The sequence below is a fragment of the Miscanthus floridulus genome, chromosome 12 (assembly GCF_019320115.1).
Source record: "Miscanthus floridulus cultivar M001 chromosome 12, ASM1932011v1, whole genome shotgun sequence".
Lineage (NCBI taxonomy): Eukaryota > Viridiplantae > Streptophyta > Magnoliopsida > Poales > Poaceae > Miscanthus > Miscanthus floridulus.
In genome coordinates, this window is record NC_089591.1 from 10,201,998 (window position 1) to 10,214,935 (window position 12,938).

The window sequence follows — 12,938 nt, forward strand, 5'->3', positions numbered from 1 at the left end:
ACTACGAATGATGGAAGCTCAGTCAAGTTTCTCGCTATCCGAAGATGGTGATTCAAATTTATTGCAACCAGCTGGACAGTATTCCTAACACAAACGCAAACATACATGTGCCAAGGTAGTTTTAGGTCACCTTTGGTATAACTCAGGTACACATGTCGCGGGTTTGATCAGTGCCGCACAATCAGGGAGAACCAGCTGCTAGGACGGTTAGGCCTAGCCTGCACTTGGGCTCACGTCTGGCTCCCCACACATCCTTACTACCTCTAGTGTGTGCACTCTTATAGAATGGGGCCTAGCCTAAGTTGAGCTACTTAGCTTCGTGGTCGGAATGAGTTATCTGGCCAGCTAAGTGAGAGGTTGTGTTCAAAATGACTGAGGACCAACAATGATGTGGTCCTTAATCAACACAGATGGGATAAAACATGCACACAAGACCTCCATGTCCTGCTGCCTCTCAATCACCAGATCTCGTCCGGTCTCCATTTATTCATCATCACATGGTTATTTTCCACGATAGCAAATATAGTCAACCATGACTAGGTATCCACCTATATTGCAGGTGATAAGAAATCACCCCCTTCTACTAGTCTAAGCATAGAACATCCTACTCATACTAGTAAGGGTTCAGGTATTATATATAGTGGACAAGGTAGGAATTATACACCAACGGTTTCATTCAACTCCTATCACCTAACGCAGCATACAAAAATTATACTTATGTGCATTTGTAAAAAGAGAGGGTAGGAGACTTAGAATGCTCCAGGGCTTGTCTGGGATCCATCACAAAGTCAGTTTAGTTAGCTTACATAGTCTTGGGGAACATCTCCACTCTAGGCATGCACTCTAGGGGTCCTTCCATCTTCGGGATAGGTCCGCCAAACACCATCTTTGGGTTCGGCTCCAACATCATGTCCTTCTGTCCTTTACATGGTTCATCTAGTATACCTAGATGAGATGCATAATGCAAATGTATGAATGCATAGAAAACAACTCATGATGCATTGCAACAGGCATACAAGGCAAGGACAAGGTAACATCATATTGACTTAAGCACTAGAGAGCAAGTCATTTATCTAATTATTGCACAAACCTATCATGGTAAGATAGCAAGAAAATAACACCAAGCATTCACCAATGAGGCACTCAAGTTAAGCTACTTTAAGCAATCATCTAGCATAAGCTAATCCTAGCAATCATACAAACAAGATCAATCATAAGCAATCAATCTTCAAGTACATGCACAAAATCTGGATAGCAACATAATAGTCACTTAATTTAACCATAACTAGAGTTATAAGCATCCAACAAGGGTGACCCTAGACTTTCTAGAAAGCTAAAGAAATTATCTACAACTTTGTTATTTACACCTAGAGCTGATTCAAAGGTTAACAAGGTTGAAAAACACTAACAAATGGATCTGCATAAACTAGGACAGAAAACTGACATGAACTTCAAAAATGCATAACTAGAGTTCTAATCATCCAACAAACATGATTTTTAACTTTATGGAAAGCTTATTAAGTTTTCTATAAATTTATTATTATCATCTTAAGATGGTTCTATAGCTATCAAGGTCAATCAATACAAAGAAGGCATCTCTGCCCAGATTTTGGACCACCAAAAAGGGTGTTCTTGGACATTTTGGAAAGCTTAACAAAATCACTACAACTCTTCTATTATCACCAATACATGACTCCATTTTTAAATAAGCAATACAATACAATCATTCAGATTTTTTTAGAGCACATGCCAAAGCTGACAGCAAACTTGTAAAATCTATAACTCATAAACCATCAGGCCTAAAATCATGAAATTTTAAGCAAGATAAGGAATTTATGTACAACTTTGGTATTCATCACATTCACAGAAGAGATCATTATAATCACAAAGTTGTCACCACTACAGAGACTCCTCTAGCAGCCATTTTCAGCACATAAGCAAAGTGATGCTTTACTTGATTCTTTAACAAGATCATACATGTACAACTCATTGCATGGGTCATAAACTATTATTAACATAGAAAACTAACATTAGTCATAGCCAAATAAAAACACATTAACACTTCTCTAACATGGATGCCACATAGCAATGTTCATCTTTCAAACAATTCATAGGACCTTCATTTACTAAGTAATAAACATGAGCAACATGCAAATAAGAGCAACCTGCCCTCTAGATGATTTAGAGGCTGGTCGCATCAACAACCAAACATGTACTAGCATACACATAGCACACATTCACACAAGAGCTAAAGCAAGGACTAGAAATATGCATAAGCAACATACTCACTAGTTATTATATTAACAATAGAGCAAGCACATAAGACATTGAACTAGCTTTAAACCATTATTTATCATAGCTCAGCAACATTCAACTTAGTGTAAGCATGGGAGCATCATATGACTTAACTACATGCATCCACTAGCAACTTTCACTCTCCTATTTATATATATAAAGCTATATATTGATTTTCAGGTGATGTGACAAACATCTAGTTTGGAGCTGAGATTTTTACATGAGATAAGTGATGACAAAACATGATTACAGTAGAAAGATTACATGCTTAGGTTTTATAAATTAATTATTACAAAAAAGACAAATTGCTATTGCAAGAAAACATGTGTGAGAAAGATAAATCTAAACACACTATTTTCTGTAAACACATGGCCATATTATATGTTATTATGGTAGCACAACATCATACAAAGGTAGAGGAACAACATTTTCCATTTTTATACCTTCATAAAACTTATAACTTATTTAAAACCAATTATCAAGCACTAAAAAAGTTAAATCAATCATCTTGCATCCAATGAACCTCAAATTTTTACCACAGCACACATATAGCATCAGTAGCCTACCACAAAAATTTCACAGCAATTGGAGCATCACAACTTTAGATATGAATTTATTCTAGAAAACCCTAATTTACAAAAATAAATAAAAGTAGCATAAACTTTCTACTAAAACATATCATATCATGACTCTACTACATAGATCTACTCACAAGGATTCCAGAACATATTCATTTGCTTTTTTACGATTTTCCTACAACTTACCATGAATTTCTGAATTTTAGCCGATTAAATGCAACAAAGGAAAAATAAAGAAAAACACTTTTGCATTGGGAACCCTGGACTTTCCTCTAATTAACTAAGCCTAGATCTGAAAAATATACTCTCTGGTGCTTTTGCATCTAGACCCAGAGAAGAGTTTCTATTTCCATTTTCACCTACTTCTTCTTTCTCACGGTCGTAGAGCAGAGAAGCCGGTCAGGGCCGACCGATTTCTGGTTGGCGGAGATGGACCTCGGCGGTGAGGGCAGGCCACGTGAGAATTGCAGCGTGTGGTTGCACCTACAGTGGGGCTTGGCTTGGCACCAGGATGACCATGGCACTCTGGCCACCTGTAGGCAGCGGCCCGAGCAAGGAGGCACCGGCGGTAGACAAGGAAGCCGCGGCGGTGAGAGGTTCCCCACAGCGCTGGATCGGACAAGCATGCGTGCGAAGTGAAGAAGGAGCTAGGTGGTTGCCTGGGAGAGGAGGATACACCAAGAAGCAGGAACAAGCGGCGTGGATGCTTCGCTCGCCAGCAATGGCGGCCATGGCGACCGCCTACGCTCTGCGTGATTTAGTAGAGGCAAGGGAGAGCAAGAGCGATAGAGAGAGCTGGAGAGAGGGCGAGTGAGAGTGAGAGAGGGAGTTGGGACTCGATGAGGCACTCCCCCTCAACATAGGGCATAGGGACGCGCATCAGCCATGGTGGGGGTGCGGCTGGTGCATGGTCACCACGGAGGCATTCTTTGGAGCACGTGGTGGGTGATGGTGTGACCTCTTTGGAATCTAATTTTGGGCTAGCTACGGGATGATTTAGCTAACGGGCCTTGAAGCAAAGTTGCTAATATCGAGCTTCTCTACAAACCTTATTTAAGGTGCCAAGTCATTAGATCCACGGATTAGGAGATAATCAGCACCAAACTTGATAGTGTCAGTAAGAAAATGAGGATTAAGGAAGAGCTCGGTTATTGTTAGTTTTGTGAGGTCAAACTTGGTCAAATTGATCCCAACCTTTTGTATGTCCTTCTCCAAGATGTAAACTCCAACGTTTATTTTTGGATCAAATCATGTTGCTTAACAAAAACATGAGAACACGATGTGCCAACCGAATTGCTACTAATCCCGGACTTAGAATATTTCTGTCTGAAAAATAGCCGCATATTCGATATTCGAGCACCTATTTGACTTGCTTCTAACTTGGTTCGGCTCTTGGTCCAAGAACAAAGTTTGTAGCATGCAACTTAGACTTCAACTTTGCTTAAAATCTCAAGGTCTAACTTTGCTTGGTTTGCATGATATAAATTCTAAAGTAACGTATATGAAACTAAAATTCGGAGTTCAGATAATTAGTCAAAGTCCACGAATATGATGAAACTAACAGTTTTGGGAATTGATTTTGAAGGTCCAAACGAGCTCCAAATCGGATGAGACTTATTCTATTGTTTCACTCACAAAGTGTACTTCAACTTAATTCTGCCGATCAAGGACTTAGAAAAATTATGGTGAAACCAAAACAGCACTGCATTCGAACATGAGGCCACTGTTTGAGCCACTTAGGAGTTGAATCAGGGCTTGGTACAAAAATAAAGTTTGTTATACTCCACTCAAACTTCAACTTTTTCTAAAGATCAAACTTCAACACTAGTACCAAAATCATTGTTTCATCTTGGTCAAAGTAGCATCATAAATATGCTTAAAATTATGCTTTTTGGTCCATTGAAGCATTTTTTTGACATTTGATCAACATGAACCTTTCATAACTTTTGTTCATGAGTTAAATTAGGACTGTTTGAGCAAGGTTGCAAGGTTTGGTTGACATCCCATGTTCCCATTCACCTGATGAAGCAATTCAAGAAAGGTTATAACTTATCATTTCATGTGACTTCTTGGCTCAAAACTTCATGATACTTTTCCAATGGTCAAGATGGCTTGATACTATGGTGATGCTCATAAAAGAGGCATGTTGAACACTACTCAAGCCTATATTTGAAAAGGGTCAACATGTAAGCAAGGGGTATTATCTAAGTTCAAGTTGGGACTCAATTTCATAGATTTGACCTCAACACTTCAATCACCATTTCAAAAATTTTAGACTAGAGTTCTCAATAATCATTTGACATAACTTACTTGAGCCCAAACTTGTTGTTTAACTCATGACTAACACCTAGGGTGTTACAACCGCCACCCTAAGGGCGGTGCACCCCCATATTTTTTTAGAGAGATGGTTTTTTGAGGGGTGGTCGGGTGGTCACGGCCACCCCTAGGGCGATGCCACCACCACCCTGTTTGGTGACCATAGCTAGTCAAACTAGCTATTGGAATTGACCATTGGGGGGCACCATCACCCCTAGGACGGTGCCACCACCGTCGTGTCCGGTGACCTCACAAAGGCTGGCTCCAAGGGGTAACTACTCTATTTGCTTGTGGGCTTATAAATAGAGGGTGTGGCCAGCCTTGGCCACCCTCTTGGCACTTCTAACAGCTCTATACACCCTTTGAGAGCTGAGCACACCACTCCACTCACTTGCACACTTGATTTCATCATCTTGATTGAGATTGGAGAGCCTCTAGTGCATTGCTTAGTGTTCTAGCATCTTGAGGCACTAGTTGGGTGATTTGGGTAGGTGGAGTTCTTGTTACTCTTGGTGTTTGTCGACACCTAGATGGCTCAGTGATTGGTGGATCATGGAGTGGAGGAAGGTGATTATCGCTGGCTCTGATCATTGTGATTATGAGGGGTTCTTGTACCTTCCCCGATGGAGCGCCAAAGGCAACTCTAGTAGATTGCGCGTGGCTTGTGGATCCTCATCTTGTGTTAGTTGTGTGGCACCCGGTTGCGAGTTAGGCGTGTGATGCCTATTAGCGCATGAACCTCCAAGTGAGTGAATTGCCACAACGGGGACTAGCTTGCCGACAAGCAAGTGAACCTCGAAGGAAAAATCATTGTGTCTTGATTGTCTCCTGGGTATTCATTGATACTCATTGATTAATCACTTGCCACGATGGTATATCACTTCTACACTTCTCCCTCATTACTTTGTATTCACCATGTGTAAGTGCTTATAGCTTGTATAGCTCTTTAGTTGTAGTTATCTAGCTAGCTTTGTTCACCTAGGTGTAGTTTAGCGACATAGCTCGTGTGTGACATACTATAGATCATAGAAATTAGAATTGGATAGGTGGCTTGCAACCCCAAGTGTAGTGCTAGTGCAAAATTTGCTTTGCCATCTTATTAACTAATCACTTGTATTAGTGTTTTTGTAGAAATTTTTAATAGTCTATTCACCCCTCCTCTAGCCATTAGGACCTTTCACCCTTCACCTCAACAAATTCAATCACATGGAAGTGCGAGGACATTGGATCAAAACCTAAGTGAGCCTGACCAATAGAACAGATGCTACGTGGTAGTACATGCCATTGGTGGGTCGCAGGATTGTAGACAACATAGCTACGTAATCCATCAGGCCTAACACACTAGTAAAGGATGAGGCCGCTGCAACAATATGAGACTAGGACTTTTTAAGGGGGAAGGACAAGGAGGGCTGTTGATCAGTGATGCTGGTGAAATGGCAATTGCCCTTCCACCAGCCGCCATAGAGGAAGTCAACAATAGTCTATGAAAGCTTCTTACATTGATAGGAGTCAGAGATGATGCGCCTCCAGGAGCGATAGACACACTTGTAGTGCCACAAGGACTAGGGGGGAGGTAGCTAAAGATGTTAGCAAACACATCGTCTGAGAGGTTGTCCACTACGTTCCTCATGTTGCGGGCCTCCTTCATCTAGAAGGACACCAGCAGCCGAAGAGATGAGGTCGCCCTACCATGGAATTGCATCAATAAACATTAGTAAGGAGATGAGTTTTGAGGAGAAGGGACGGTGATGCAAGTAAGGCCTTATTACACTTACCTTTGGATCTGGTGGTGGTGAGCATGAGTGGCAACGCCGGTGATAGCAGTAGTTCATGCGCCAGTGGATCTGTGCGGGCAAGCCAGCGATGTGCACCGGTGTGAAGCAAGAGCTAAGTAGTGGTGATGAGCTAGAACGGCGATGACGAACAGCAGCAATGAGGACAAAAAAAGTTATGTCTGTGTGGGGGAGGGGGCGACAGTGAGGGGGGGAAGGGTTAGGGGGGATATTGGGGCAGGGGTTGCTTGCTCACTATGTAACTTTTACGCCACGCAGGAATCAAACTTTCATCAGTTTCGCATGGGAGGGTTCAAACGTGCGATTGAAAATCTTCTAACTAACTGGCGGTGAATGCACAGTACCATCACCGACGGCTAGGACCTATTATCACTATATGATACGGTGATGAACACTAAGGAACATAATCTTAACGTTTGGATTGAAAGGAATTCAACTTGAGTTCCATACATTCATACCAAATAAGTAGGTGGACACTACCAAGCTAACACGCATGCCAAAAGCTAAAATGTAGATACTAATTAGGCCGACACTAAGCAAAAGTTAAAAGGCCTTCATATGTACATCATTGGTTGCATAATTAATGATTCTCCATGCAGATCCTAGTCAATTTCCATGGGATCGTTGTGAATCTCCATAAAATCATGTAGATCGTTGTCGACCTCCATGGGAACGTTGTCAATCTCCATGTCATCCCAAGCCTTGACCACTACAACCCTATCCACATCCATTGGTACACTTTCATTTAACTCATCGACTTGTTCATAAAGCACTGATTTGGTGAACCAATACTAAGGACAATAAGGCTCACAAGCTGCACTCCATGGATATACAAGGCCACAAACTCTAGAATGAGAAGATGCATTTTCATCTGCAGATCCAACAAAAATACTATAGCTAGGTTGGAAGTGAAGGAGCAGAGAGCATGAGAGAGCAATACAAAGGAATATAGAATCCGATGAAGAAGCAGATCTAGTGCAGTTACCTTAGATCTGGATGGAGCAGAGAAGTAGGGATGGCGTGCTGAAGATTTGTGTGCTAGCAAGGTTGGAGGTGAAGGAGCAGTGAGCATGCAAAAGGCTACCTTTCGTCTGACGCTAGCAGGGTGGAGCAGAGCAAGGGAGCAAAGTGGGGAATGGATGGGAGGAAGTTGTGGTAGGACCGTAGGAGCGTATATACAGTTCAATAAATTGGTTGCCCCTGTACTAGGGCACAGTGTCCAGGGAAGTAGGATGCCTCCAACACATCAATTGATACTTGGATCTACTATCATTTATAATTCAAAAAATTGAACACCTGGTTAATCACATTGCATTTAGTTCAACAATAGTTGTACAATAGTGATAGATTTTAGTCCGACACATCAATTGATACTTGGATGTACTAGTATTTACATTTCAATAAATTGAACACCTAGATAATCACCTTACATTTAGTTTAACAATAGTTGTACAAAAGTGATAGATTTTAGTCCGATACATCATAAATTGATACTTGAATCTACAGCGGTAAACTAAGCAACTTGTCAATGAACATGCCAAGAACTAAGGTAAGTACAAAATAAGTAAAAGAAGAATAGGTAGCACATTTCCTCCTCAAAGGTATGAAATCTTCCATCATCTTCGTTGAAACCCTAGCCATTTCTTCAATCTATGGCATAATCTCTTCCTCATCCTGCAGATGTTCTTCATTTGTTGTAACATTGGCCTCCGCCTTCAGCTCCTAAATCTTGTTACGTAAATCCAAAATCAAAGTCTTTAGAAAATTTTCATATTAGGGATCACTTAAAGAACCCGCAATCTAAGTCAAGCTATGAAAAAACCAAATTACCATAAGTACAGTGGGATTTTAGCATTTGCATTGCGAAAACAGAATGAACAAGAAAGAAATCGAGTTACATTATTTGCCCTACATCATCTGTGGTACTGACATCCTGTGTTTCCATCACTCCACAAAATCCACCGAGGCGTCTTCAAGCCGCAATGACACAAGAGTGGTGGCTGGTATGCGTAGGGGTGGTTCTCGACATGGCATGGGATGGGCGGCCCCCTCCCGTTGTAGCCTCCTCTGCTGGAAGCCGGTGTTCTTGTTACGACGGTGCCCTAGGATGGTGCTGACCACTAGTAGGAGTTGGTCTCGTGACGGCACCCTAGGATAGTGCCGACCATAGGTAGGAGTTGGAGCTAGATGTAGCCATGGAGCAGTCAGGGTTCAAAGTGTTGCACACTCTGAGTGAAGAGGTCAGCCTAGGCCTTTTGTCTACACTTTTACCTCCTGCCAAGGCACCAAAACGTCCTTCAAAACCCTCGGACTCCCGCCAAGATGAAATGCTATGTCACCACTAGTTCAGGGTACTATCCGCCTATAGAAGAAGGCCTGTTTTGGATCCTCTATGCTTACATAGAGGTGTACACATTGACCACTATCAAGACCAACTGATTCAATTAACAGTTCAACCGAAGTAATAGTTCAATGATTATGCAGTACTCATACATACTAATCCAAAGGTTTCATCAGTACATATAAACTTTATTAACATAAAAGTTTCATAAATTCTAAGACTTAATGTCAGACGGGTAGGCAGTTGCTAAGGTACTCAATTGGTTGATGCAGTCCTGAAAGCCAAAGGTAGTGAACCATAGCGAAGATGACAACATCTCCGTCCACGGACACATTGTATCTATAAAGTAAGTCTACTTCTTGTCCAGTCCTACAAAGCACAAAAATGTCTCCACAAACAGGGTCTTGAACGATTCTTGTCAAATTTTGTGGTCCGAGGAGGTGATGAACAACGGCTTCAACAATCAACAGTCGGTCCGGGTGAATACTCCATCCCCAAGTAGCAAACAGCATCATTTAGGGTCCTGGTGCCACCCCTAGCCGCCAAAAGGCAAGGTTGCTCGCATTATAATGGCTTCTTCCGAAGTAAGACATCTGTTGCAATGAAGAAATTCCTAATATGAACAAAACTAATACCTAATCCAAAACCAATCGGAACCAAATGCAAACAGCGGAGGGGTGATCGAATCCGTCTAACCTTCATGGGGTGTTGTCCACGATGACAATGCAAGGTGCTCAAGGCAGGGCAAGCAAAGGTTGGTGGGGAGAATGAAGATAAAACAACTAGTGGGGAGAATGAAGATGAAGCAATAGGTGGGGAGAACTAATGGCTTCGTATTGGGGTTTTTTAGTGGTTCCAATAGCCACCAATTCGTCGACCGGACCGAGGGGAGTTGGGGAACAGACCGGGTAGTTCTAGGTTTCTTTTCCAAACAGACGGTCCATATTGATTGGCAGTGAGAACGGACAACACGGGAGAAGGTAAACAGTATCAGTATTAAGCTAACCATAGCCACGCTAATCCAACGCAATAATACGGTGATTGTCAGCAATTGAAATGCTATTAGAATCTCCTGGAACCGGAACCATACATGACAGTTTTTACTTTTCATTCATATATATACAGAAAAAGAAAAAAACCATTCGTCGCGTAGCAATATCTTCTGAAATATAGCAAGAATCAAATATAGATAGCAAGAACAGCAGTAGGAAACATAATATTTCAAAGAACTTTTTTTCATTGATTCATTGCATATACACATAAATACAATTTGGACGAGTATACGATTGTACTCGTCCGAAAACATAATAACTAACCTAAACTATTAAAACTACTTATACTAACTATAAACTACTTAATCTAAATATGATCCTCTTGCAGAGAGGATCATGATCGCCTCGCTCGCTTGGGAGGAGGCAAATCAAAGTCAGAGTCGTCGTTGTCGTCGTCATCGGTGCTGGCATTGTCCTCCTCGTCCTTGTCCTCCTCCTTCGGGTCCTCCTTGTCGGAGCTCTACGGAGGACTATAATCAGAAGGCATTCAGTCGTCGGAGGAGACGTCCTCCACGGAGGACTGGTGGGCTGGCAGGTCATCCCTGCTAGACGATGGGCTGCTTGAAAATTTGATGGGGCTATCCAATATTTTCTTTGCAGATTGGAAGAGAAGGGGATGATGGATGAAGAAGAGTGGTGGTATCATAGGGCACCAGGCTTGAAGAATATGTAGAGCAGTGGGTATGGCTCTTTGGCTTCAAGCGGTGGAAGTAATGATGATTTGATGGCCTTGGAAGTTGAGGGCATTCAACACTCACGCTGAATTTTTACCGTCGGTTGACCAAACACTAGTTTTGGACCGCCGGCCAAAACACATATCCCAGTTAGCCTGGCTTTTTATGTAACGGAGGAAATGCAACCTCAATACCACTGCCACATCTACTGTTAACCCGTCGATGATAGCAGTTTCAACTGTCGGTTTCCATCCTTAGGAGGCCTCCCTATCGGTCCAACCGACAATGAAAATATCATACCGATGCTTTTATCGCTACAGCGGTGAAAGTGACGATAGTGATATATAATCTGTAGTAGTGAGTGCTACGCCGTTGGGAAGAAGAGATAGATCTCGTCGAGTGTTGAAAGGACCTCAGACAGGATCTTGCGAGCATTAGGTGAGAAGGGCCGTGCCGTTCATTGGGAAAAGGACTCATGGCGGCTCTTGGGATCTTGCTGGGCAACAGGAAGAGGAGTCAGACTAAGACTAGGAAGGACCTCGCGCGAGGATTCGTCCCGGAGGAGAGGTTGCACGCCCATGGTCTCAGGAGGAGCGGCCAGACACTGACCTTGCTCGTGTGAAGTGGAGCCGTTAGGGACCTCGTTGGGAGATGCACACGCTCAGTCGTCGAGAAGTGGCGGCTTAACCACCAAGGAAGGACCGGGTGGAGAGTCGCTGGGAACGAGGGTTGGAGGTTGAGAATTTAGGGCCTCCAAAATTTAAGGGTTTGAGTAGGGGCTCTGATTGAGCTGTATTTTTTATATAAAACTTTTAAATTTAAGTTTGAGGACCTTGTAGTTCTCCTTGGAGGGCGATCTGCTTCACGCCCTTCGCGGAGGCCCCTGGAGGTACAGAGGAGACGCCTTCCTCGTGACTGAAATTGAAGGTGGGAATGGAACCCTCACTGGCTCAGTTCGAGACAGTGTCAATCTGGGTACAGTTCCACGACATCCCCGTCTACCTCCTGTCAAAAAACCAGGCCAGAAAGATAGGAGAAAAGGTCGGCAAAGTCCTCTTTGTGGACATCAACTCACATGGAGACACCTGCGAAAAGTTCATCCGTTTGAGAATCCTACTTCCGCTGAACAGAGCTCTTCAAACAACAATTTCATTGATCGATGAGGCAACAGACGAGGAAGTGGTGACGTCCATACGGTACGTGCGCCTTCTGAATTTCTGTTTATTTTGTGGACTGATTGGGCATGGTGAGCTGCAGTGCAACGCAACAGAGAAAGAAAGCAAGAACATGTACACAACAGACCTGGGGGTTCCCCCATTCATCCAGGGAGACCCCCGTAGCTGGCAGCTGCGTGAAGGTCGAGGGCATGACAACCAACGCCTTGCCCTTGGCCGCTCGGGAAGTAGCAGCAAGCAGGCCCCCCTCTGCAGCAGGAGGCCGTTGAGGCAGTGGCCAAAGGAGTGGCCAACCTGATCGTGCATGGAGGCAGCACTACCCTCAGCGAGACGCTGGCCAACAGCGACACAAATGCGAGCCTCAAAAGCCAGCATGCTCGTGTCAAGGTACAACTAGAAGCAAGAAGCCCGACGTCTGCATCAGGAACATGGACCAGGCACAGTTCAAGGAACGAGCAGGAGTCCCGGGACAGTGATGAGGACATCGCCACGCTGGACACATCGACGCCATGGTCTTCCCCAAGTTGCAATTCGTTTCCAACTCAGCTGCCACGTCGTCCTCGGATTCAGCAGACACGTCGTCACTGTTTCGGTCATAACTTCCTCATACGACATCGAAACGGGCCGTTCTTGGATGCGTTGGAAAGGGGACGACGATGCCGTCGTTTTGGATCTGGTCCCAGCTCCAGAAGGTCCGTGGATCATTCTGTGTGA